Source organism: Vidua chalybeata, chromosome 2, assembly GCF_026979565.1.
Source record: "Vidua chalybeata isolate OUT-0048 chromosome 2, bVidCha1 merged haplotype, whole genome shotgun sequence".
Lineage (NCBI taxonomy): Eukaryota > Metazoa > Chordata > Aves > Passeriformes > Viduidae > Vidua > Vidua chalybeata.
In genome coordinates this window covers 25,383,506-25,408,339 of record NC_071531.1, presented here as the reverse complement: position 1 = coordinate 25,408,339, position 24,834 = coordinate 25,383,506, and the positions used below count along the sequence as shown (strand labels likewise).

Sequence of the window (24,834 nt, the reverse complement as noted above, 5' to 3'; positions counted from 1 at the left end):
GTTGGGGAAAAGGGAGGTATTTGGACAGAAAATTGAAGCTTTAATTTAAACTTCTAGACTTAAAGATTGGAGTTGTCTGTGATCTTGCATGAATGTTTCCTAATGCTGACCTTAGAAACAAGCCGTGGCTGTGCACATTTGTATTCATTTCAATTTTCACCTGAATGAGCAGCCTCAGAGATAACAGAATGTATTTCACACTCACATAAGGGTGCTCAGGGAGTTCTCCAAAGTGCCTCATTAATTTTGAAAATCATCTGTTGATTACTTGAAATCTAAAATTCCACTTTAGCTTCTAATAGGATTCTGCTAACTGGAGAGAGGAAAAAGTTGGGAGAGCTGCATGAGATATGCAAATATTGGCAAGTAGAGCAGGGACAGATACAAGAACCTGCTGTTTCAGATGTCAGAGGAAATAGTTCTCTCTGGTTTCTACAAGGGCATTGTAACCATTGCCTCCTCTACCCTATTTAACAAAACAAAATTACTTACAATACCAAGGATGATAATAAAAACCAATTACAAATAAAATACTCTTTCTTAATCTGTAGTTGTTCAGAGTGAAAAGTTTCTGAGTGAAAATCATTCTGAGGGCTTGCTGAACCACAATTTTAAAATATAATGAAAACATTTTATGTTGAAAAGGAATACTATGACTTTAAGATATGAACCAATCAGACTCCCTAAAGTAAAAGGTTCTCTGATGTAGTATTTTAACTGTTTTGTTAGCTTGGTGCATTTCATTGCAATGCAATCCTTAAGGTGTGAAAATCACTCATAAGGATTAACTTGGTGCTTACTCTCTTTCACAGAAGAGCAGCAAAAGTACCTCAGTCAGTATTTGTTTTCTTTATTTTTATTCCAAAGTAATCTTTTTGCTAATACACTCTGACAACCCAGTACTGTACATTCTTTCATAACTTCATTGGACTAAAACCTGAGTCGTGTGAGTCAAAATGAGACTCAAGTGCAAGTGAAAAGCCAAAGCTGACCAGAGGGGTCAGAGAGAACACAGAGGTCAGGAGAGTTAAAGAAAGCAAAGTGGTGGATATTCATTCACAAAAGGAGGGAAGGGCAGACAAGAGAGCAGGAGTCCTGAAAGGCATCAAATGGTGGCCAAAGAGATGCGCAGGAAATAGTAGAGAAAGAAAAACATATCAAGAAAAATCTGAGGAGTGTAGGAGGTGAAATTTCTATCACTGTACAGTTAATTCACTTTAGCTTTTTGTGGAGTAAATTATGTTAAATGTTTTCCTTCAGAAGTTATCAGAACAGCAATTAAGTTAGCTAAACATTTGGGTATAGAAAATGCAATTGGAGTGATTATTACCATCACTCTGAATATTAAAACATATGATAGGAAAAAGCTGTCACAAGGCGATTACCCCGTGTATGAATTCTTTCAGTGCCACAGAAAATGAAAATGAATTATTTGCATTTGACTTGCCTGCCACAGGAACAAGGTAGTCAGGCATCTAGGATGCCTCTCATTTCTACAATGGGAACATTCCCAAAGCTGCTCAAGGCCACTTCATCACCCGTTAAAGTTTTTTTCAAAAATTACCAAGAGGGAGGTAAAGAACAGTCTTCTGCCTTGCTTTCTAAGAAGGCACTGCATTCAGTCCTTAAAAGAGGGTGTTTGTACTGAGTTTTACCTCTTGCTTTTGTTGAACCTGCTGGAGAGCATAAAGAAACAGAGGAAAATTACATACAGGCTTGCAACAGTAACTAAAAAGGCAACTGGGAGCTTTCCTTTAACAACCTGATGTGTAAAAATAAGATATACAGATATTTTATATATACAGATATAAGATATTTTATGATGGGTAGAAAAGGAAGAAATTAAATTCTTTAGAAAATAAGCAACTGAACCATCAGATGGAGCGAAGTGAAATTGCGCCATTTAGTGGTGAACAGGAAGCATAAAGAGAACATAAAATGTGGCGTGAAAATGGTACTTGATAAATGAGAAAATTATAATTTCCACTCATTGCCACTTTATTAAAACAACTAAAGCTTAAGACAAAACTGGAATCAGATCCAGACTGATCCCAGAGCTAGAACACATGCACAGGTTCTGGTATTTCACAGGCAAAATGTTCAGGAAATCTAAAGAAAGCTCCTCAAATGAAAATATCAAAACACACATCAAAACAGACCAGGAAATAATTACAAAAAAAAAGAGTAATTGGATAGTAGCCAGGAAGTAAAATAAAATAATAAATGTTACCACTTCCTTGATTAAGACTGTAAAAAGTCAATACTGTAAGTGACTCAAGAAATAGCTGTGTAGAGAAGTTTACAACTGTTTGTGGATGAAACTAGAAGGTTTCTTACTGGACAATTGTATAATTGCAGGCTTTCTCCTTTATAAACAAAGAACTCCTCAAAAACACTTTTAAAGGAGTAGGCAGGCACCAAATAAGACCTAATTTTTTGGTTCAGTTTTGGCAAGCTGATTTGGATGGACATTACTACTTGTAGCAGGCACCTGGCCATGCTGAGGGACTTCCAAACCTCACCAGCAAATTGAACTGTGTCAGGATGCAGAAAAACAGGAATCCTGCTGATCCCATACCTTGCCAGAGCCAGTGATGCTGCCAGTGCAGTGTCACACATGACACAGGCATGGTGACTCCGTGTCCCTTGCCAGACCAATCTTTTGCAGTGGCTTGCAGAGTTCCAGCTGAAGCTCTTCATAAACCTCCCACATTTCTTGGAGCTGCTGACTTGTGCTCTACTACGTGGATACAGCGTTTGCTCTTCAAACTCAGAGACTGAAGTTCCTGAAGCAGCCTTTAGAGGACAGCGGAGAATTGCAAATGGTGCATTTTCAGCTGTGGCCTCATAATCCGGGGTACTTTGGTTTTTATATGAATTATGAATTCTGTTTCAAAGTGCAGACAAAGTAATAATGTGTGCTATATTTTTTCAAGACAAAGTTGTGACTTGTAACAGAAGTGTACTTTTATTTATATTGTAGCTTTTCTATCAATAGGAATTCCACTTTCCATCTGGCTAAGCTGTGGCCTCACTAAATGAACAGCTGCATTGTCAAAAGGAACTCACTTCTTCATGTTGAGGTCCAATGGAAAAGGTAACAGTGTCCCCCAATAAAAAATACTGGTGACCTTTTCTGGAGGCTGTGGTTATCCCAGCCTTTGGCACTGGGGCTTCAAATCTGTAAGAAATTTGCTGGCTGGGTCAAAATGTTGCACATCTCCCTCTCTGGGAAATCTTAGGTCACATTTTAGGACAGCTTCTAGCAATAATTAGGCTGTAATTAGGTTTTGCTTGAAATGGCTAGAAGCTGGCTGGGGCACTTGGGCAGAGTCTCTGCTGTTGTGGGGTGCCCCGTGCTGCTGCATGACCCACACCAAAGGGGGGGGTGTGTTTGAGCTGGGTGTGACAGCATTGTGCCTGCAACACGGACTCAAGGTGAGGTCTCCATTGCTGCAGGCAACGTGTTCTCAGCCAGTGGTTGTGTGACACTGGATAGCAGAAAGCAAAAAAAGCAGGGTTTTTTACACTGATGTTTCTAGAATTACCAGACTGTGTGGGCTGATTGAACCTCATCCAATCAACTTGTTAAACCATCCTTTTAAATAAACACCAATTTCATTTGAAGCTTTCTGAGCTTTTTCCACTGTAACTTGTATCTGTGTCAAACAAATCACATGTTCTTTTGTTTATAGAAAGCACCATTTCCTTTCTTAAGAAGAAAATATAAATAATTTTTAAAACATACTTCTTCTATTTAAAATCACTTTGAGTTTTGGATTCAGACCAAATGTTCTTGTCAAGAAGTTATATAAAATGTTTAGTTACGATAATTTTCAATACTGTGCTATATTTATAATAGCCTTAGGTACTTTGATTTTTTTTCTGTGTTCATTTTCAAGGTTGGTGTTACAAATAGTAGTCATTTAGTAGGTCTGGTTACTTTACAGGAGTGAACTGTAGGAGCAGATCAGGAGTGACCTTACTGCTTATGAAATATCCTAGGAACTAAAATTAAAACCCCAAAGGTGTCAAAGGAAAGTATAGTTTCTTTTCAAAAACTGATGTTAGAAAATATCTCGAGTAATCAAGATCTACTTTATTTTTCTTTCTTTATTTATTTTCCTGCTATATATTTCTATATTTCTATCCAGATATTGGAGGAGGGAATGTTTCTGGATTTGTTTGCAAAAAAGCCATTATGTCAGACAATTGAAATAACCATATATTATGTTTCATGTGTCCAAATTTAGTAAAAAGCAGTTATCTTTCAATTGCCTTTTGCAATAGAAAGACATTAATTTTTGAGCAGGGTAAGCAAGGAGAAGGCTCCAGGTCAGAGTGCAGGTGATTTACAGATCTCTCTAGCAAGCAAACCCATTACAAGGCTTTGGTACTAATATTAACTGTAGTTACAGTTGTGTGGAATTCATTAATTAAATTTGCTCTCAAATGAGTCACATCTGTGACTTTTTTCACACTTTCCCCTTACTTTGCTTGAACCCCTGGGATGTAGAGGCACCTCCCAGGCCATGCAGGCAAAGCTGCTCTGACTCATGAGAACGATGCTTCAAACCTGCAGGTCCAGACTGAGAGGTTTTCCTCTGGCCATGCAGACACTGCTGACAGTGTAAGCAGAGCTTCCCAGTGGGTTGTCCTGCAGGGTAACCTGCCTTTCCCAGCTGGGATGGACACAGACCTTTCAATTGCATTTGCTGGTGTAAGAGGAATGAACTGTGGAGAAGAGGACAGTCCCAGGAGGTGGTTGGACACAGGGCAAGAAAGGTGGGGATTCAGCCATGATGTCATTTTCTTTCTGGGCAATTAGACATATCAGTTTCAGAAAAGGACAACAATTGGACCTAATAGCCTGAGAGGTCTTTTCCATCCTTTTCAGTTCTATGATACTCACTGATATGAGTTGAGGCCAATTAAAATAAAATTACATCGAAGATCTCAGTATTGTTACCAGCTAATGCCATACTCCACAGTTCAGTGGTGAATCTTGTGACTGCAAGCACTTAATTGCTAATATCAACCATCTAATAAATAATGTGGGGTGGGGAGGGCATCAGCTGTTTTGTCCATCACTGAAGTAACTATTGAAGCCAATACTGCCCCAACCAGTATGAAATCAGAGACTGCCACAGAGACTGTAATATGATGATTTCATATATATCTGCAGTGTTGGTGTTCCTCCTGTCTGGAGGGAATCATGCAATCTGTATGTTAGAGGGGGAGACCCCACATTGCTGATAATCCATGGAGTGTTTGACATTGTTGTGTAATCTTGGGTAATCTGTTTTGACACTGACAGGAAGTTTTCTTTTTCACTTTGTTAGTTTCTCTGAATGAGTGGAAATCCTGTAACAGCAACATTTTCTTGATTTCAGTAGCAAAAAAGGTATCACCAAATTGTCCCCCTTGCTAGCAGGCATGTAGACTTGACTGGGTTTACCTTGTGAAATACTGACTCTGCCCAGTGAAATGCAAGGAATATTTCAAGCAGAAAGAATTTGAAAACAGAAATAAGATTAGTACCTTTAGTGTTTCGGTTGGGGTGAATTGGACTTGGAGGTGACTATATTCCACATTTACTTGATGTGTCTCTGGTGACCACTCATCTCAGATAATACAGCTGAAAACCTAAAATGACTTGTGATATCACAGTGGGCAAGAGGTGATGATGGGAAGGTAGTTCCTGTCATTATGCCAGGGCTCCAGAGTTGCTAGGTTGCTGTACTGGAACTGACAATCATAAATTGACCATCTTCTCTATGTGTTTGGGTGCTACTGCTGCTTAAATGATCTAAGTGATTGCCTTTATTTAGGACTAGGCAGAGCTAGTGGAAGCTCCTGGCAGCCCAATTCTTACCCCTGAGCCATAGGAAGATAGACACTGCTAATGGGCAACAGAAAGGAATACGCCCCGTTCAAAATGCCTGGAGAACCAGTGGGTAGATCTCTCATCTCAGGCCTGTGAGGGGGGGATGAAACAGAAAGCATAAATTGCTCTTGTTTTTTCTTCTCCTTTTTACACCTGCCACTGTCAGGCATCACATGCCCATGTACATCTTACTGCCATTTTCTTGGCTGAGAAGATTAGTTTGGAAATATTTTATCTGCACAAATTTACCTGACACGAGGGTGGGAGTGCTTTCAGAAAGTAAATTATAATTTTCCTTTATGCAATGATGCTTTAAAACACAAAACAAAAGACCAAAAATCACTTGTGCAAAAGATATTGTTTCTGCTAGTACCCTTTTAAACAACTGTGTAGTATTCAGTCTGCTCAGAAAACACAAATTGGTTTGAAATCCAGAGCAGATTGGAATAACTAACACAAGTCCATACAGTTGCAGTAGATCACAAATCATGTTTTAAGACTGAACTAAAGCTTGCCTTCAAATGGACATTAAAAAACTATCCCCAAGCACCCTCTAGCAATCACCTGTGCCACAAACAGTGATGTCAAAGATTAGCATCTCTCCCCCAGATGCTGACAAGTGAGGGAGGTGGTCTCTCTGCACCCAGGAGCCAATGTTTTAATAGGACTGGGAATTGATTTTAACAGATTTTTTTCAGATGTGATATAAAAAGATCATTGACAAATCTTGATATGAGTGTCTGACTTGCATCTGTACATCTTGAAATAAAGAAATAGTTGAAAGTAATGGAAAATTTCTTCATGCTTATTATTTTAACTTTGGTCTTTGGTAACCAAGACTGAAAAATATGTCTTGTTGACAACAGGTTTCAGTAGTCAAGAATTGCTGTAATTCCAAGCTCACTAAAACTTGCCAGCTTGTCAACAAGAATTTTTTAGGAGGTGCTGTCAAATGCCTTGCTAAAATCAAGGTAGTGTTTTCTCCACAGCTCTCCCCTCATCTATCAAGCAAGTTGTTTCATCTTAGAAGGGCATCCAATATGGTTTGTCTTAGTCACCTTCTTGACCTTAATTAGCTTGGACATACCTTCCATGACAGCTCAACACACAGCTTTTCCCAGGAAAAGTGTGAGCTTGACTGGTGCGTAGTTTCCCAGATCTTCAGTAGATGATCATAAATTAGACTTTTCTTACTTGTCTGGCACTGTGACCTGCATGATTTTTCAAAGATGATAGAAAACAGTTTTGCATTGAGGTTAACCAACTTTTTCAGCTCCTTCAGCTGCAACTTATGAGGTCCCATAGCCTTGTGTATACTGGATTTGTACAGATGGTCTCTAACTCAGCTCTCCTCAACTTCTGGTGAGAATTGCATATCTACATTTTCTATTCTTCTAAACTTCCTGATATATTGCTAGTTGTTAAAATGAACATTCCTTGTCATTGAATTATTTTACAAAAATGTAGCTTTTAATTTTAACCTTCATTTTTTTCTTATTATTATTATAGTTCCCTTGTTAAAGACAGAAGACTTCTATGCCTCTTGACACAATGCAGCTGCAAATAAAAATACTTCCTTTTTTTTCCACATAGAAGTCATTCAAATAATTTTTGTGGACAAGTGAATCCAGGTCCTGCACCAAGAGCTTGTGATACCTGGGTAAGAACTACTAAAAAACCACAGAGGAAAAACATTAAATAACTGTGCCAAGGTGATAGAAAAGGCAAGTGGCCTTTATTTTCTGAAGCACTGTTTCTCACTCAAGGCTGAAATTCAATAGTAAGAACAAAGCAGAAGCCTCTGCCCTGTGTGTGAAGTTTGGATGTGTTGGGCTGATGAGGAGGGTTCAGTGCCTTGGGCAGCAAGGCAGCTGCTGGTGCAGGCAGTGCTGGTAGCTGCAGAGATGTGCTGCCTGCTGGAAAGGCAGGACCAGCTCTGGGGCTGACACATCTCCCAAGCAGACTAGGGAAAAGTTTTGCAGACTTTAGGACCACACACTGAAGCAAAATAGAACCCAATAAAAGAAGGAGGCGAGGGAAAAGCACAGCTTGTGTGGTTTGCAAAGTGAGGGTGAGGCAAGCAGAGGATTTGTTCACAAACTTTCTCCCAGGGAAAATTTCTCACAATTTCACTGCAAGTTCTGCCAATACGAAAACGAGGACTGGTCCCATGTGAGGTTCCACAACCACCTCACCGCACCAGTGCAGAACCACACATTGCATTCAGGAAGGGTATGCAGACTCCTCGCTAAACCCACAACAAAGCTGATTTTGAAACGGTTTTAATGATAGACAATCTGCATACCAATTGACTCATTTGCGTATACAATGGCTTGGAACAATACCAGAGAAATATGTAAAAAGTCTGCAATGCTGTATGACAATAGCTTCCAAGTATGCTGACCTTCGGCAAACGAAACAAATGAAAAGTACAGTACTCTTTTGATGAGGCATTAATGAAGGATTAAGAGCGGATACAGCTGCATCACACGAGCACTGTTTTCACTCCACGCCTTCTCCGTAATTGCAGCAGAAACGCTGTGTGAGGCAGGCAGCGAGTACATGCTGTAACACACCCGTGTTTTACAGCACCCAGGGTGGCGTGGCCAGACCCCCCTGTCCCCACACCGGCTGCGCCAGCGCCACCGCCAGCTCCCGGCGGCGCTCCCAGGGCATCCCGGGCCGGGACCGCCGCGCAGCGGGGGCGGCAAGGGCCGCCGCAGAAGGGACCTGAAAGGCACCCCTGCAGCCGCGCCACCGCACTGCGGGAGGCTAAACAGGAGGCAAGAATGCGAAGCGTAGAGAAAAACATGATTAAAAAGTGAACAGAAAGGACGTAGGAAACTTGCGCAACTGCTTTGTCACCGGGGATCTGACACTGCGTGTAACAGCTGCAGAGAGCGGGGTTGGTGGAAGAGTTTGTAGGCTGGACCACAGCGTTCCTCTGTGCAAGACAATCTTCATGTGTGCAGCCGCCCCCATTCATTTCAAGAGATTTAATCTGCTTGGAGTTGTGCTCAAATCCTCAGTGACTACTTACGGGTTTTGCTCTTACTCTGCTGTCTTCCCTGGTTATCTGCCTCCAGAGAAGGGAGGCATACCATGTATTTATGGAACATAAAGTATATATATAGGTATATTTCCTTTTTTAGGTCATAACACCAAACAATGTGAATAATAATTTATTCAGTTGAATAAAACTGAAGTTGCCAGCATGCCAGGAGACTTCCTGTTTTAATGAACTGACTTTGTGTGGTTCAGTTCAGACACAACCTGGATCTACTTCTTGACTCTTCCTGTGACACATACCCAGGGTAACTCCCATGGAGGAACTTTTCCAGACATAAGGTTGCTCTTTCTCTCTTTCTCTTTCTCTTTCTCTTTCTCTTTCTCTTTCTCTTTCTCTTTCTCTCTTTCTCTTTCTCTTTCTCTTTCTCTTTCTCTTTCTCTTTCTCTTTCTCTTTCTCTTTCTCTTTCTCCTTTTCATTTTATTTTTTCCTTTTTTTTTTTCCTTTTCTTCTGCAGATGCTTATGCTCTGGTTGGGTCCCAAGTATGCCTCTAGAATATGCCTTCCAGATGAATGATTACTGCTACTTTTCAATTTGGTTAGTATTTGGTCCTTCTGATCCCATGCCTCAATATCATTGTTTTTCAAAGATGATTAGGGGTCCAGCTGGGAGCATTATTCTCATTGGCATTTCTATTCCCTCAATACCAGGTGTGGATAGTACTTGCTCCAGCTTCAAGTGCAAACTTTGGTAGCTTTGTGTTTCTTCTACATTTGTGGTGGAACAAGTGTTCTTGCCATTCCCTCCACAGAGTCCTGACAAAGGTCACAGGGATGGTATGTTTACATTTATTTTTTATTTTCAATGCAGATCATTTCAGTCATCTGCCTTGGAGCTTATCCAGGCTGCCAGCAATTCTGGCACAAGTGCAAGAACAAAAAGGTGTACTTCTTAAAGGTGTATTTCTTAAAGATAATTTTTAGGTAGAAGAAAACTTTAGTAGCAACATCAGGAGTTTGCTTTGAACAGGTCTTAAATACCAGTGCTTGAGACCGCAGTGTTTTACTAGACCTGTGTAGGAAATTATTTCCTGTAGGGTACAGACTTGCCCTGAGTGAGCAATTTAACCTTTCCACTGCTATTATTTAACAACCTCCTGGTGATTTTTTTCCTGTGGAAGTTGTTAACACACATCTTATCTATGTCATTGACTACTAATTAGTCCAAATAAAAAACACTAGAATTTGCTGATAATGGTCAAGACAATGAAGTGCTTCATACAGACAGATACACATTGCAGCCTTTCCTGTGCTCAAGTTGTTAACATGGTTTTTTAAGTGTTTTTTTTTTAACTATTATATTCACAGCCAATATTGATGCAATTGTAGAATAATAGTATCATAAAATATCCTGAATTGTAAGACACCCACAAGGAGTGTTGAAGGCCAGCTCAGGACACCCCAAGAGTCACATCATGCACCTGAGAGCATTGTCCAAACACTTCTTGAACTCTCTCAGGCTTGGTGCTGTGACCACTTCCCTGAGGAGCCCATTCCCATGCACAACCACCCTCTGGTGAAGAATCTTTTCCTGACATCCAACCTAAAGCTCCCCTGACTCAAATTCAGGCCATTCACTTGGGTCCTCTCACTGGTCACCAGAGTGAAGAGATCAGTTCCTGCCCCTCTGCTTCCCCTTGTGAGGAAGCTGTAGACTGTGATGAGGTCTCCCCTCAGCTTCCTTTACATCAACTGCCTTGATATTGAAAGACAGCATATAAGTATAAAATTTTCATGAGATGAAATTTGGGGCAGTCTGTCAAGCACTTTGGAGGACAGGTTTGCAACTCAGAATGATTTTGGTACACTGAAGAGAAGACCTGATATTAAAAAAAGGGGAAAAATTTGAATGCACGGTGCATATCACTGCATGAAAGAAGAAGAAAGTGGTGCACAAATGTGGAGAAATTTTCTTTCCAAGTGTCAGCGCCATGGGTTCCCAGGATTAATAACCTAATCTGAACCAGTGACACAATCCTCTTTCAGAAGTATCTTAGAAGAAACATCAAATATAAGACATAGGAAGACTCTGGTAAAGCTTACAGTGGAATCCTATGATTGGCTTTGCACACTGGACTTCAAGAAAGAGCTAAAGAAGGAAGACTGCCATGACATTGGTCTTGCAGTACCTAAGAGGACAGATGATTATCCTGGCCTGGCCTGTGGAAATTGTCAGGAAGCTTAATTTGCCATAAAAAAAATTTAGCCTAATTGCAAAGCCAAGATTCTTAAAATAATTTAGCCAAGTTGATTTTCTAAGACCGGTCTGGCAAAATGTGGTCTGATGGTGAGGACAGATGAGTTGAGCTCTAGAGTGGTGTAGGTCACTTGGTCTCAAACTCCTGCTGCTGTCACTTCATTTGTATATGCTATGGATATGCCTGAGCAATTTCCACCTGGAAGTCCAATCTTGCTCTCACAGCAGTTCATGGGAAATGGACTAATTGACTTTTTGAGGAGCCTTCCAGCCCAACACTGATATTTCAGAAACATCCTTTTTGCAGCCCTCAGTTACTGCATTAAGTCAGATGTCTGTTCATTGGCATATGGTCTGTGCTTATCCTGAGAAATGCCAAAGTGGTCACAGTCAACATAAATTCATCCAGAACCTTTCAGAGAAATGTGAAACTTAAAAACAGTTCTTAGCTGATCAGGGAGCAAAGTTTTTATTTTCATTGCATCCTGTAGATATAAATGTCTTATCCTTCTGTCTACCTCAGTAATAACAGGAATGAGACCCTCCCAATCTACTAATCTAGAGCACCTACAAGTTTTTGGCAGATGAGCTTTCTGGCAGTGTCAGGTCTCAGTTACCTATTGTTATTACTCTTGAGAAATGTGCTGGGTGTGAGGTTAACCAGATCCTCCTACTGTTTCAGTTGGGGTTTTTTGTCTTCAATTTGTTTTACCTGCTTTTCAATTCTAACACTGTATATGTACAGACAGACCCACAGTTCTGCACAAGAAAAAAGGAATGCAAAATAAGAGTGGGGGAAAACTAGCTAATCTGTCTCCTTTAGCAGTTGTCCTCATTCCTGTTGTGGTGGTAGAAGTGGACTAGAGCCAGGTTCAATTCCTTTTTGCATACCACCAAAAAGTGCTAAATTCACTTGTGTATGTGCCAACATTTACCCTTACTCTTTTTTTTTTTTCTTTTTTTCTTTTTTTTCTTTTTTTTTTCCCTGGCTTTATCTCCAATGGACCTTACTCCTATAAAGCTTTTTAGCACACTAAGAGCTCTTTGGTAAGAGAAGTGTAGGGTGCTATCAGAATAACTTTGGATAATCCCCTCCAAGAGAGTGTCTAGGAAAGATGATCACTAGAAACAGTGGTAATATAATTTCTAATTATATCTCAGTCATAGGAGCAGTTAAAAATACCTTATTGTGAAACCCATGGGCATAATAGTGGGTAGATTAACTATAATGACCATGCAAATTGTAACCTTCTAGGAGTCAAAAAAGCAAAAGGAAAAATTTTAACCAATTTGAACTTTCTTGGTAGGAAATGTAGAATTAGCTGCATCAGTTATGAAGACTGGTCCAAAGTTTCCTTGGTCTGTCTTACTAAATAGCCAGTACCTGTTGGGTTAGAAAATCATGGAAAAATCTTAAAATATAGTCTTGTCTTTATGATGGTGGATAAATCATCACCACCATTTTATATGCCTCAACAGCTGGAGTAAAAAATTAGGAAGAAAAGAGAAAGTAATTATCTGAAAAGAAGATTACTGTCCTGGGTCTTTCTTAACAGATACATCCATCTAGGCTAACTTTTCTGAATGAGAATCACCTCTGTTCAAACCTCATGCTTTAAAAAGACCGGGCTGATTTTTCTCCTTGTTTTGAACACCCTCTGAAACACAGAAATTACCAGCCCCAGGCTTTATTTACCACAGAGGTTTATGCTCTAAAGGAATCATGCAAATGCAGCAGGTGATGGAGTCTCACTTGGTGCATTAAATCAGAATGGAGCATACCCAAATTGTTTCTGAGAAATTTTTGCTTATCCTGTCCTTTAAGAGCTTCAGCAGTAAAAATGCTACAGTGCACTGTGTTGGACTTTTCCAGTGTTCTGCCACTGGGTTGCAAAGTTTTTTACTCATTTAAATCTCTAGGGGCTCTCTTCTCTTGCCTGGCTTGGAGGATTTTCAAACCAACCAGGGATTTCCAAGTAGTTCCAGCAGGAGGGAAGCCTGAAGGTCAGTAAATTACAGTGGTTTGAATATCCAAGCAAGAAGAGACAGTGAATTGCATAGCTGGAAGTGCATGGAAAATAGAAAGGGATGAAAGTGACTGATTAGAGAAGGTGGTGAACTGAGATTGTTGTGACTGAAACCAGAGATTTTCACCTTCCACATTTCTTTTCAAGACACCCACATTTATTTCAAGCCAACTGAGTAGAAGCCAAACACAGCTGTATGGATGTGGATGTGGGCAGGCTCATGAATTTTGGTAAATGTGGGCATGCTGCTGTTAGGTACAATTCATGCTCCTGGCAACCTCTGATAAGAAAAGGGAAGAAGGCTGGGAAAAAGTGTCCAGTATGACAAGAAGTAAGTATTTGTTGAAGTTTAAACATTTTTTTTCATAGAAAGCTAAGTTAAAGATAACTTGCTTTGCCAATTACTGATTTTATTAACTTTGAGAGTATCCTTAGATATATGGAGAAAGAGACCTGCAATTTGGCAATGTACACCACATACAATGTAATAGCTTGTTTTAAAACACAAATGATGCTGACTATTATAATGTGAACTGTTTTCCAGATGAAAAGAATGAAAGGGATGTAATTGGAGAAGTATGCAACAGTGGCTAATATGCTATTATTTGCAAAGAGATATTACAACTTATAATCTTCTTTCATGGGTTTACGTTGTTAGTGTTTAATCAGGCGTGTGAGTGTATTCAGGTGTTAAACCATTCTATTAGCTAGGAAAATTGCACTATTATTTACTGAGCTGTTTGTGATATACTGTTGTTGGCTTTTTTACTTTCTATTTCTTGTCTTTGTGCAGTTTATGCTATTGTCCTTTCTACTTTTGTCTTGTACGATGGCTTGTAAAGTGTCACTAGGGCAAATTAGACAGGTAATAATCATGGTTTTTGGGTTTTGCTCTCAATAAGTTATATGAACTAATTTTATATATCCCATCTTGTTTTTTGGAAGGCATCAAGCTACAAGATGATGCTTTCCATAAAGTTTTTAAAAATATGTGGGAACACATAATATAGAAATGAAAACACATGGTCCTCTCCATCCTTCTAGCAAAGAGTGAAACATAGAAGACTGGTGGTGGATTAATCCTGCATGGGTGGAAGTGCTAGCAGAGCAATCTGCCTGTGGAGCTAACCTACCTTAGCTGGGGTTGTGTGGAGACAGTCTTGGACAGGCCAGTTCCAGGAGTGCTGTCAAGAACAGGGAAGGATCAGTGAACTTGTATAGAAACAGATCCAGGAGCCCATAACCTTTCTGAGGGAGTACTGGGAGATAGGGCTGCAGTACCCATGAAAGCTTAGCAGCGTCCACAAAGGCAACACGGATAGAGCTCATCTCCTCTGCCCTTATTTCAGATCTTGCCTTGCACAAGGAAGGATGCAATTAAGCAAAGCCTCCAGTATTTAATTATTAGGTGCTGCCACCAACTACTCTGAGGCCAGAAAATTAATTTCCCTTCTTGTATTACCCATTTATACTTGTAAACAGCAACACCACCTTGGAGTGAGCTGTAGTGCTGCTGGAGGTAAAAATCCACACAACATGGGTGACAGAAGAAGCAGTCTGTGGACACAAGAGTGTGCAACTTGCTTACACAACATATAAATATGGGACAGTCCCACTGTATGACAAAGAAAAGAGAAGTGGTGTTACACCCTATGGTTAACATGACAACATGTAGTTAGAGTATTTAATGATTACCCGTCATTTAACTTACTTTTTTCACCATTTAAAGGATCACTTGTTTAATACACAGCACTGAAGACTAAAAGGAACTTCCATCTACAATTGTTTGGTAAGATAGTTTAAAAGTCTGATGGAAAATTCAGGGAGATCTTGATAAATTCAGTATAGGGACATTGAGTCATATACACTACAATTATTTTTCACTTGAAAAGGGGAATTCACTGAAGGAGGTGGAAAGACTCTTGTTACTTTTGGTGAAGTGAGGAATTCAGCCAAAGGGACTGTATGCTTTTAAAGGAGACACTAATCTGAAGTGAGTGCTGAACCCAAGGAAATCTTGTGTAAGTGCACTGAGAGCATTGCTGGACAGATCCCAGTGTTTACATCTCAAGACTTGGTGTAGAACACTTCTTCAAGGTTGACCTAAAATCTTTGTTAAATTAAAATTTCGCAGTGGAGAACAGGATCTTGATATTTCCCCTACCACAGTGATTTCAGATCAGATTCTGGGTCTGGATTCTGGCCAGAATAAATAAAACTAGTTGAATTGACTGGATCACATGAAGCCTGGGGATATGGCTCAGTAGGTGAAGTCAGGATGCGCCAGTACAGAGCCTTGGGCCAAATACAATCATGTTCTGACCACAGTGGAAAGAAACCTTCAATACTATGAGTTTTTGCTAGCAATTTATGTCTGAAAGGGCAATATTTTGAGACAAAACAGGAAGTGTGGTAAAGTACAGTATGTTGTTATGGAAAGTGTTTTAATGGAGTGAGATTAAAACAATCTGAAAAATTAATTTGTATGAATTTCAAAATTGCCTGTGCTGACAGATCTCTGTCCTCATCTGCTTTACTAAGAAAATCTACTGAAATGCAGATATTTCCAGGAACTACTTCAATATTCTTTTTAAACTTTAGGTTTCTTTGCTAAACCTCTGTTCTGTCAAAAGTGATCCTAATTATCTGATGTTTAATGTCATCCATCAGACGAATTTTTCATTCTTCACATGCTGTTTCAAGAACTCTGATCCCTAATTTAATTAATGAATCATTGTTTCCTGAGTTATTAGCTGCATCTGCTCCTCTTCACTTTTTAAAACAATTGCAATATTTTTTTCACTTGTCTCCTTGAAAAAAATGCTGAAAATTGGTTAAGATGTTCAGAAGAGCTGTTGCTTTCAAGCCATTCTCCCTTCCCTTCCCTTCCCTTCCCTTCCCTTCCCTTCCCTTCCCTTCCCTTCCCTTCCCTTCCCTTCCCTTCCCTTCCCTTCCCTTCCCTTCCCTTCCCTTCCCTTCCCTTCCCTTCCCTTCCCTTCCCTTCCCTTCCCTTCCCTTCCCTTCCCTTCCCTTCCCTTCCCTTCCCTTCCCTTCCCTTCCCTTCCCTTCCCTTCCCTTCCCTTCCCTTCCCTTCCCTTCCCTTCCCTTCCCTTCCCAGGGATGAATGTGACCCTTTAATGTCCTGGAAGCTTCTATGGGGTCAGTTGCAAGCTATTTTATCTGTGGCCTGTCTTCCAATGGCATCTGTGCCCCAGTGAAATCTGGGAACGTTTTGATATCCAGTATTTTATCTCATATTACAGCTAATTAATTCATGCCTGTGAAGCACTTTGAAATTATAAAGACACTTAATATTGTTCATTTCAATGGTTTACTAATCTTAACTCACATGAACTTTGAATTAGAGGGTTTCTCTCTTTGTTGTCTAAAATCCATCTTATCGAAGATTGACAAGTTGTTTCCACTTTTTAGAACATGCCTTCTCAGTTTTGGTTTAACTCTGCTATTCACTGAATGAAACGCCATGAAAATGTGAGCTCACCAAAGTCAGCAGGGACCAAGAGTCCATACAGAAAATGTCACCCCAGCCACGACTGGACTCCTAAAGTGGGTGCAAGAAAGATTTTAGGAAGTTGTATGAAGGACCCAGGCTTAACTTCCCACTGATGGGATCTGCTCTGGCTTCCTGCGTCTGCTCGTAGTGCAGCATTGCCAGAGCCCAGCTCAGCCCCTCAGGCTGCACGAAGGCAGCCGAGCCAGGGGTGTGTGCTGGGATTTACACCTGCTCTAACTCTGCTTAGGAAGTAACACCACAATGTGGCTTGGGCAAACGGTGTTTCTACTGAGGGCTTAAGGAGGTGCCACAGATCACCATATCTGCAAGAAATTATTTCACAGGAGTGAAGCTGAGCTTTTGATTAAAGTAGGACAGGAACCTAAAACCAGATTAACTTTCATCCAAAAGCTGTGGCTTCCTTTCCAACTGGTTTCCTGAGCTGTGGTCTCAGGGGATATCAAAATGAAGGTGGTGGGATGAAGGAGGACATTGTGCTTAGGTCTTACCCCTGACATAAAACAGGACATGGTTATGCTGGCACTTAAGATCATGTGAGCATTCACTGCTGGCTCAGGCAAGGCTGCAATGAACAGTCACTTCCCAAAAACATGTTGAGAAATCATCTTAATTGTGTCCATTGTTAAAATAGGTGGTTTTACCTTAAGCAGTGATATTATTATTATTATTTGTTATGCATATTATCATACTGCCTACTTGCACTTGTATGTTATTTGAAAGTTAATTATACCTCTCATCCTTTCATCGTCTCCACTAATTTTCAATTTTAATGCATTAATGTGTTATTCTTGTATGACATGTATCCCAGATTCAGGAATAAAAATTAAATTGAAATCTTAAGGTAAAAAGAAGGTTCATCTCAGTTAATTAATATTTACCTCCAGCAGAACACTGACTAATTACACTGGTGCTGTAGTGGGGAGAGACCTGTATGAAGCTGGTTACCCATTATCTGCCCAGCCTAAGGAGCAATCCCAGCCCCTGTGAGTTGATGAGAGTCCTTGAGAGGCTCTCAGCTGCAGGGAAAGCACAGATGCTTTTTCCCTCTGTACTGTGCTGCTGAGGAACCAGAGCATAGCTGGCACCAGCAGCTAGAGACAAACAGCCCAGGCTGGTGCACGGGCAGAATTTGTGTGGTGCCCTGCAGCACCATGGAAGGGTGAGCACCTTTCTGCTCCTGCCTGTCCCTCTGTCTGGGCTGCAGTGTGCACTGGTTGTGGGGAGGTGCATGTGGCATCTCAGCTCTGGAGATCCACAGCACCACTCCTCTTGGAGGGACTGTGTGCCCTGGATGCCAATCCACGTTCCTCTTAGGCTGCGGATGGTTGTGTCAGACTGGCTCCTTCCACAGGTTACTGAGGAAACATAAATGGCACCTGCCAGCATGTCCTGGAGTCCCTCAGTGGGGCCTGACCTCAATCACCTTAAGGTAAATGGGGTTCTCTTATCATTGGAAGGAGTGGTGACACAGGAAGTGCTGGTGCCACAGGCTGTATGACAGCTCTGCTTGTTTGTCTGCTGTGATACTCCAGCATCACAGCACAGCAGCCCTGTGGTCCAGAAGAGACAGGAACCTGAGCTTGGGAAGGTGGGGCTTAATCCTCAGTGAAATTTCTTTCCTGCTGACTTAATTTTGGGCAAACTATTTCAATTTCTCCTACACCAACAGACCTTGCCAGGTCAGATGCTCGCCGGTCTTACCAAGGTCTGTGGATAAACAGCTCAATGGTAGTCCTGGGAACAGGGTATTCCTTGTGCAGATGGACTTGTGAGTGCTGCTGAGAAGCTGTCTGGCATTAGGAGAAGACCTCAGTCCACAGCTATGAGATTCCCACAGCCAGAACAGGAGGAAATGGCTGCACTCCTAACCTACATTCTCTTGGCAGTGCTGGGATGGAGATTCCTTCCCCCATGCATGTACCCCACTAGAACCAGGCCATGTAATCATCAAGCAGCCAGGATAAAAAAAATTCACCCCATTTCCCATGCAAAAGATAATTTTATATGTAACTCAAGTACATCTTCTATCTTGATGGCCTAACAAACTCACAGGACTGAGTAGGCATCTTTTCTCTAAATCACTTTTGGCAGATTTTTTCATTAATCATTGCTGATCTGAACAGTTTGATTCCACTTAAGTATGTAAAGCATGTGCTCAGTGACTGACATAGTTATGGAGCCACCATTTAGTCCAGAGGTTAAATGCAAAGTTGTATTACACACAGAGTATTGCTAAAATAACCCCAGGCTTTTAGTTTTGATTTCCACTTTATTGATTTGCACTAGGTAAATTTAATTCCAAATATTAGAGATGGCTGAGATAGTCATTCAATTTTGTTATTGTAGTGAAGAAACCATTAGGAAAATGGAGTAGTAAAGGTCACAGTAATCTTTTCTGGAATGAAGAACCAATTTTATTCAGAGGTCAGATTTGTACCAAAAACTCTACAGCACTCTCACTATGTCATTATTTAAACATTTACACAGTTTCATTGATATATAACAATTGTGAAACATGACATTGCTCAACAGAAAATGAAAAAGTGTGAAAGAGCTTCTTTCCTTCCACACATGGGCTGTGAATTTTCCATGCTATGCAAGCAATTTCCTATGTTATCTTGCTTGCACTCCTGAATTTACTCGGTTGTGGCTCTTGACAACAGCAAGCTTCTCTTTGATCTCAGACACACTTCTAGGCATCAGTGTGTCAAAAGAAGGGACTGATGAGGACTGGGTCTCCTCCTGACTCTACTACAGACTCCTTGCATAACTCCAGGTAAGTCCTATGGAGCTTTTCCTTCATTAGCCAAAACAGAGCTACCAAAGCACCTATGGTTCCTGAGGATGAGGTAAATATAATCCTTTTCTAAATAGAAATATGTGTGAGCTGCAAACACAAAATAAATCTCTGTAACTATACTTCTTCCTCCTTTTCACACAGTGAGTTATCACTATGTCTATAATTTCAATTCTTATGTGGCTTTATTGTCATGGGTGAGCATCAGCATTTTACATAATGTAAAATTACATATGTTGAGGATTTCACTTTCTGCTTATCAACCCATCCACCAAGGGTCCCTTCCACCCTTACATCCCAGAGGACTGTCCCTGTTTGATTCATATACTGTATCTTTCCTAAAGGGAAAAATGGGCATAAAAATAAACAAAGGTCTGATAAGCAATTTTCCCATGATTTATATGAGTGCCAAGATCAATTGCCTAAAGTGTGTGAAGAAACATGCTTTCCTAAAATTTCCTCAGAAGTGGACCAAACCTATGGCACAATTTATATGCTCATTTCTTCAGTTGCTCTACTGAATAAAAATAAAAACATTTTTATTATATCAACACATTTTAATTAATAATATATGGTATTAAATTTTCCAGTTTAGATTTTAAGCCCTTTTGTGCCGTTGGAGTGCCAGTGATTTTCAAGCGTTACTTTGTCTGAAATACACAGTAACATGGAAAATGGCTTCAGAATCCTGGATTAGCTGTCACTGATGGCATAAGTCTGTCAATAGCAGCCAGTAAATGCAGGAGACTGACTTTCTCCTCTTATATTTATTTATAACTGCCATTTCAGAATAGCAATAAGACACTGCAGGCCATGCATTTTGAAGGGATTATTGCACTTCTCTTACGACTAAAGTCACCTGCCCTTTAGCCTTGTGTCTTATAACACCTCCTGAGGAGTTCAGTAGTAGCCCAGAAATGACAGCATGCTGTGTCCTATAGCTTCAATATATTTAGCTTGATCATATGGAAAAATAATGACAAAGTAAGGGAATGTGCAAGAAACCCACCCCAGCTATTCCATTCTTTTTCCATTCTTTTTAAACCAACTTACAGGTGAAATAATTTGCAGGTTGCCAACTGTGTGTTAAAATGTACATGAAACGTGGAAGAATTGTTTCCCTGTTACAGTTAGGGTATCTTGCAGTATATATGAAATACCAACCTTTTAATACAATTTGGATGGTTGTGTAATATAGAAATAAAGCAAAATTCTTAAAAGGGTTAAACAGTTCCATTCTGCCTTAAATTACCACTGTCATTCAATTCATTAGATGAGTTTATGGAGTTACAATATGTCTGTAATTTATAGCCTGCTTACTGACAAAGCTTAATGCTAACATATGCCTAATTTGCCAAGGTTATCTCAAGCCCCATTCATCTCCCCCACTAACAATATGCTGCTGATTCCATGCTTCATGGATGAGGTACATGCGGTTTCATATTTAGTGCTATCAATCACAAGTAATTGCCTCCAGCTCCCCGCCTCAGTGTTCAAAGTGATTTCTCTTCAGCCTCCAAGGCTTGATGAAAAGGGAGCGCACGTAGCCAGAGGAGGGCATCCTCCTCCAGCCTTAGCAACTGCAGGCCTCAAGCAGCTGGAAATCAGAGAGCAGCAGCAGCTGGTATTTCCAAACTTTTCTCTTCTGGAGCAAATGCTTTTGGCAGTCAGGAAAGTGCATTCCTGGGTATGTGATTGTGCAGCAGTGGCAATTGTCTATGGGAAGTGAGTCGGCTTCTGGAGTGCTGCCCTTGGGATTTCCCCGCTCATGCAACTGGACTGATCTGGGCCACCTCCAGCCCAGGTCCCTATGCCCCAGATCACAGTTTGGCATGTACCACTCCGGTCCTCAGCCCTTAGTCTGGTTGCACTGGCATGTGAGATGTGTTAAGACCACAGGCTGCCAGAGGAGATTACAGTACACATCTGTATTTCCCACTGAGTCTTCTCAGTGGGATTGCCAGACCAACAATCAACTGTACCTTATGTAGCATAACAGTTTTAAATTGTGAGAGTCCCAGTTCTACCACCTCATAAACCTGTGCCCAGCTTTGTTTCTAGGAAGGGTCCCATTGGTTTGTCTTGCAGAAGTGTGTATGATATCCAGATCTGAGAGTTCCCTGTTCTCTTCCTCTTTGTCTGCTTGCTGTTATTTTCTGCAACCTCACATTAAATTATAATGGCCCCTTTTATCTGCATGTACTTACCCCTCTCCCTATTCAGTTAAGCTTTTTTTGTATGCCTGTGGTCACCCTTGAAGGTGGACACTGACTGGAAAATGCAGCTGCAGTATCTGATCCTGAGCTGTCTATGCATAATATTATTGGAAGTCGTGGGCATTGCTAACAGTCTCATATGAGTACTAACATTTGTATTTATAGCACGTGGATAAAAATTTCAATTTTATGAATGCAAACACACACACACACACATTGTCTCTCGAATGAGCTGCTGAGCCATGCAGATATGTAGGTTCCTGAGCCTTCTGATACATTCCAGATAGCTCTTAGATCACATTAGAAAACACAGAGAATGAGTTAGCAAATATGTTTTGCCTAAAATAATTCTCCCACTTCAGTCTGGGATCCAACAAAAAAGAATATCAAGGAAAAAAGTTTCCTCTTGGATACTCTGATATCAACCAGCTGTAATCTCAGATTTGTTGAAGATGTTGTTGTGCTTGATATTCTGAAACTTCCCCAGAATAATGGAGACTGTTTGGCACACCCAGTGAAACTCTCTGTTCATGTTAATTGACTGTGATCTGCAGTACTGAAAGAAATGACTGCAGCTAAAACAGTCCTGAATGGATGAACAGCTGTATAGGATTTAAAACCAGAGTGATATTCATTAGTTTCACTGCATAGGAGCACCATAAATTTCAAGTCCACTAGGAAAATAAAAAGCATTCTGGAGGGAAAAAAAAAAAAAAAAAGTTTATTTTTAGAAATAGCCGATGCTGATTTTGTTTGTTTTGTTTTTGGTTTGGTGGGGGGCTTTTAAGAATTAAAAATCATTGTCCTGTATGGAAGTGACAGCTGAAAAACAGTGTTAGCTTCTGTTAGAGATATGGGTTTTTTCTTTGTTTCTGTGCTGTGCCAGAACTCAGGGGCATGCCATGAAAGGATAGCAGTCATGGACTTCACGTATGTTTACTTCAAAAAGAGCTAACTCCTGTAGCAATCAGAAAAACTGTTGCACTTGCACTTGCAGAAGAAAAGCCTAACTCTGTGGCTGTGTGTTTGATTGTGGTTATGCTTGCTATGAACTAACATTTGGGTGAAATTTAAAACTGTGGTTTTTGCTGGTACTTACAAAAGATTTTATTTCTTAAGAGTCTGATAGAATAAAGGCAAAGAATCGGCTAAAAATTTGTATCCATTTTACTGCCTGGCCTCAGATAAAAGGTCAACAATTTTATTTTTATAGTACAGGTCTAAATTTTTAGGTGTGCTTTTTAGTGAAATCAGGTGAGTAGCAGAAATACATGTAACACTGTTTTCCATGTAATTTATTAATATGCTTTACAATTTAAGAGGATGGCATTGTATGGATACAAAATAAATTTCATTCAAAGAATTCAATATATTCTATAGCTATTAATTACTAGAGGGGTTGGATTTTTTTTCTATTAGGAATATCTGAAGTAAACATCAAAACAGATCATAGAACTCATAGAAAACACATCTGAAATGGAAGAGTTTTAAAGTTGTTTTTCAACACAAGTGTTGTGAGGTTTCAAGAAGATACACATTCACACATTTAAGCAGCACTAGCCAATAAAGTAAGTATTCAGAAAACTTATCTTTTTGTTTTAAATATTACTTCTTAAATCAGTGGCTGGAAGGAAATGTCTTTGTGAATCTTTGCACACATTCCAAAGGGCTCTAAGGCTAAGTGGCTGCACTTTGCATAGCGTCTGCTGACTTCCCATTCAGAGCCCCTCCGGCAGGCGGGGGGTGGAGGGGTGCTGTGCTGTGGTTTGTGGGAATAGGCTCTTTCAGTTCTGGTTTATTACATGGCTAATTAACCAAGGTCACCGAGCTCTTTTATAAGCCTGCCAATAGAGACATCACTGGTGCTTTAAGAGATCTGTTTATTATATTGCATGCCCTGATAATATGACATTGATTAAGAAAAAAATGTGGAGCAGCATTTACCTGGACCGTTGTATAAACCTGCAAATATGGGAAACAAAAAAACCCTGAAATAATAAGCAATACAATATTTTTACATGTTTAATCTTAAAACTATTTCTTTTCTATATTATTGCACAATGATTTGATGTAGCAAATATAAACAATTGGAATTTATAAGCTGTTATGTTAACATGTCACAGCAATAACCTGACTTACCTGTGACAAAAGATCTTCGGGAGATTGCCACTCTTTGTACAAATTACCATGGATCGCCTGGCAGTGAACAATTGGTGAGTAAGATAAGGGACTGCACCTCAGGATTATGCACCAGGCTAAAATAAACCTGTGTCCCTGAAATTGACATGAATGCAGAATAGGTCTCCTTAATGCTGGCTCTGCACAGAGCCATCTTGCAAGGTGTTGTCACCCTCATTTAAGTAGCTAAGGGCTCTCTTAAAACTAGTGAGAGCACTTCTGTTCTTTGCACCAAGATTTCAGGTCAGAGTTCTCCTCAAGCTGTTCTTGGCAGGCCTGGTGTCCTCACTGCTGCTCCAGCCCTGCCTGTGAACACAGGTGTGTGTGACATTGTCCCTGTATCAATGACAGGTGCAGCGCTTCCCAGGGGAGCTTTGGCAACAGCTCATCAGCCCCACAACACCCAGCTTGTACCTTCCTCTGAGTGACCCCTCAGCAGCTGTGCATTGCTCCCTTCTCTTCTGCCAAGAGCAGCTCACGGAAGCATCGCTGCTGCACGGCGTATCCTGAGCATCAGCAGGGCATCCTTTCCTCAGACATGGGATGGGCTGCAGCTCCTGTGTCTGAGATGGGGAGTGGGGGTCACTGCAGGTTACTGATCCTGCATAAGAGGTGATCCATAATGGAACATGTTTGTCCATGACTACATGAATGTGGCAATGTGTCTCAAAGTCCCACCTGGAGGTTACCTGGTGTGGTTTGACCTCACAATGCTACAGACTTGAACTGGAATGATTTCAAGATGATCTTCAGAAAGGTGAGGAATATGCAATCCAATCTTGAGTGATGGTGTGGGGAGCAGTCTGAACAGTCTTATCTGGGAAATGCCAACCTACACTTCACAGAATGAGAGTCACAAAATCACAGGGTATGCTAGGTAGGAAGGACAGTGGGTCATCTGGTCCAACCTCCTTGCTTAAACAAAGTCC

The 24,834-nt window shown here is 40.5% G+C and overlaps 1 long non-coding RNA gene across 1 annotated transcript; it reads right to left on the bottom strand.

Moving 5' to 3' along the window:
- Positions 1-23,607: 23,607 nt before the first annotated feature.
- On the bottom strand, positions 23,608-24,529 carry LOC128784623 (uncharacterized). Its single transcript, XR_008429558.1, has 3 exons — positions 24,320-24,529; positions 23,867-24,211; positions 23,608-23,689 (listed from the first exon to the last, which is right to left on the bottom strand). It is a non-coding gene; the product is annotated as an uncharacterized LOC128784623 (long non-coding RNA).
- Positions 24,530-24,834: the final 305 nt, after the last annotated feature.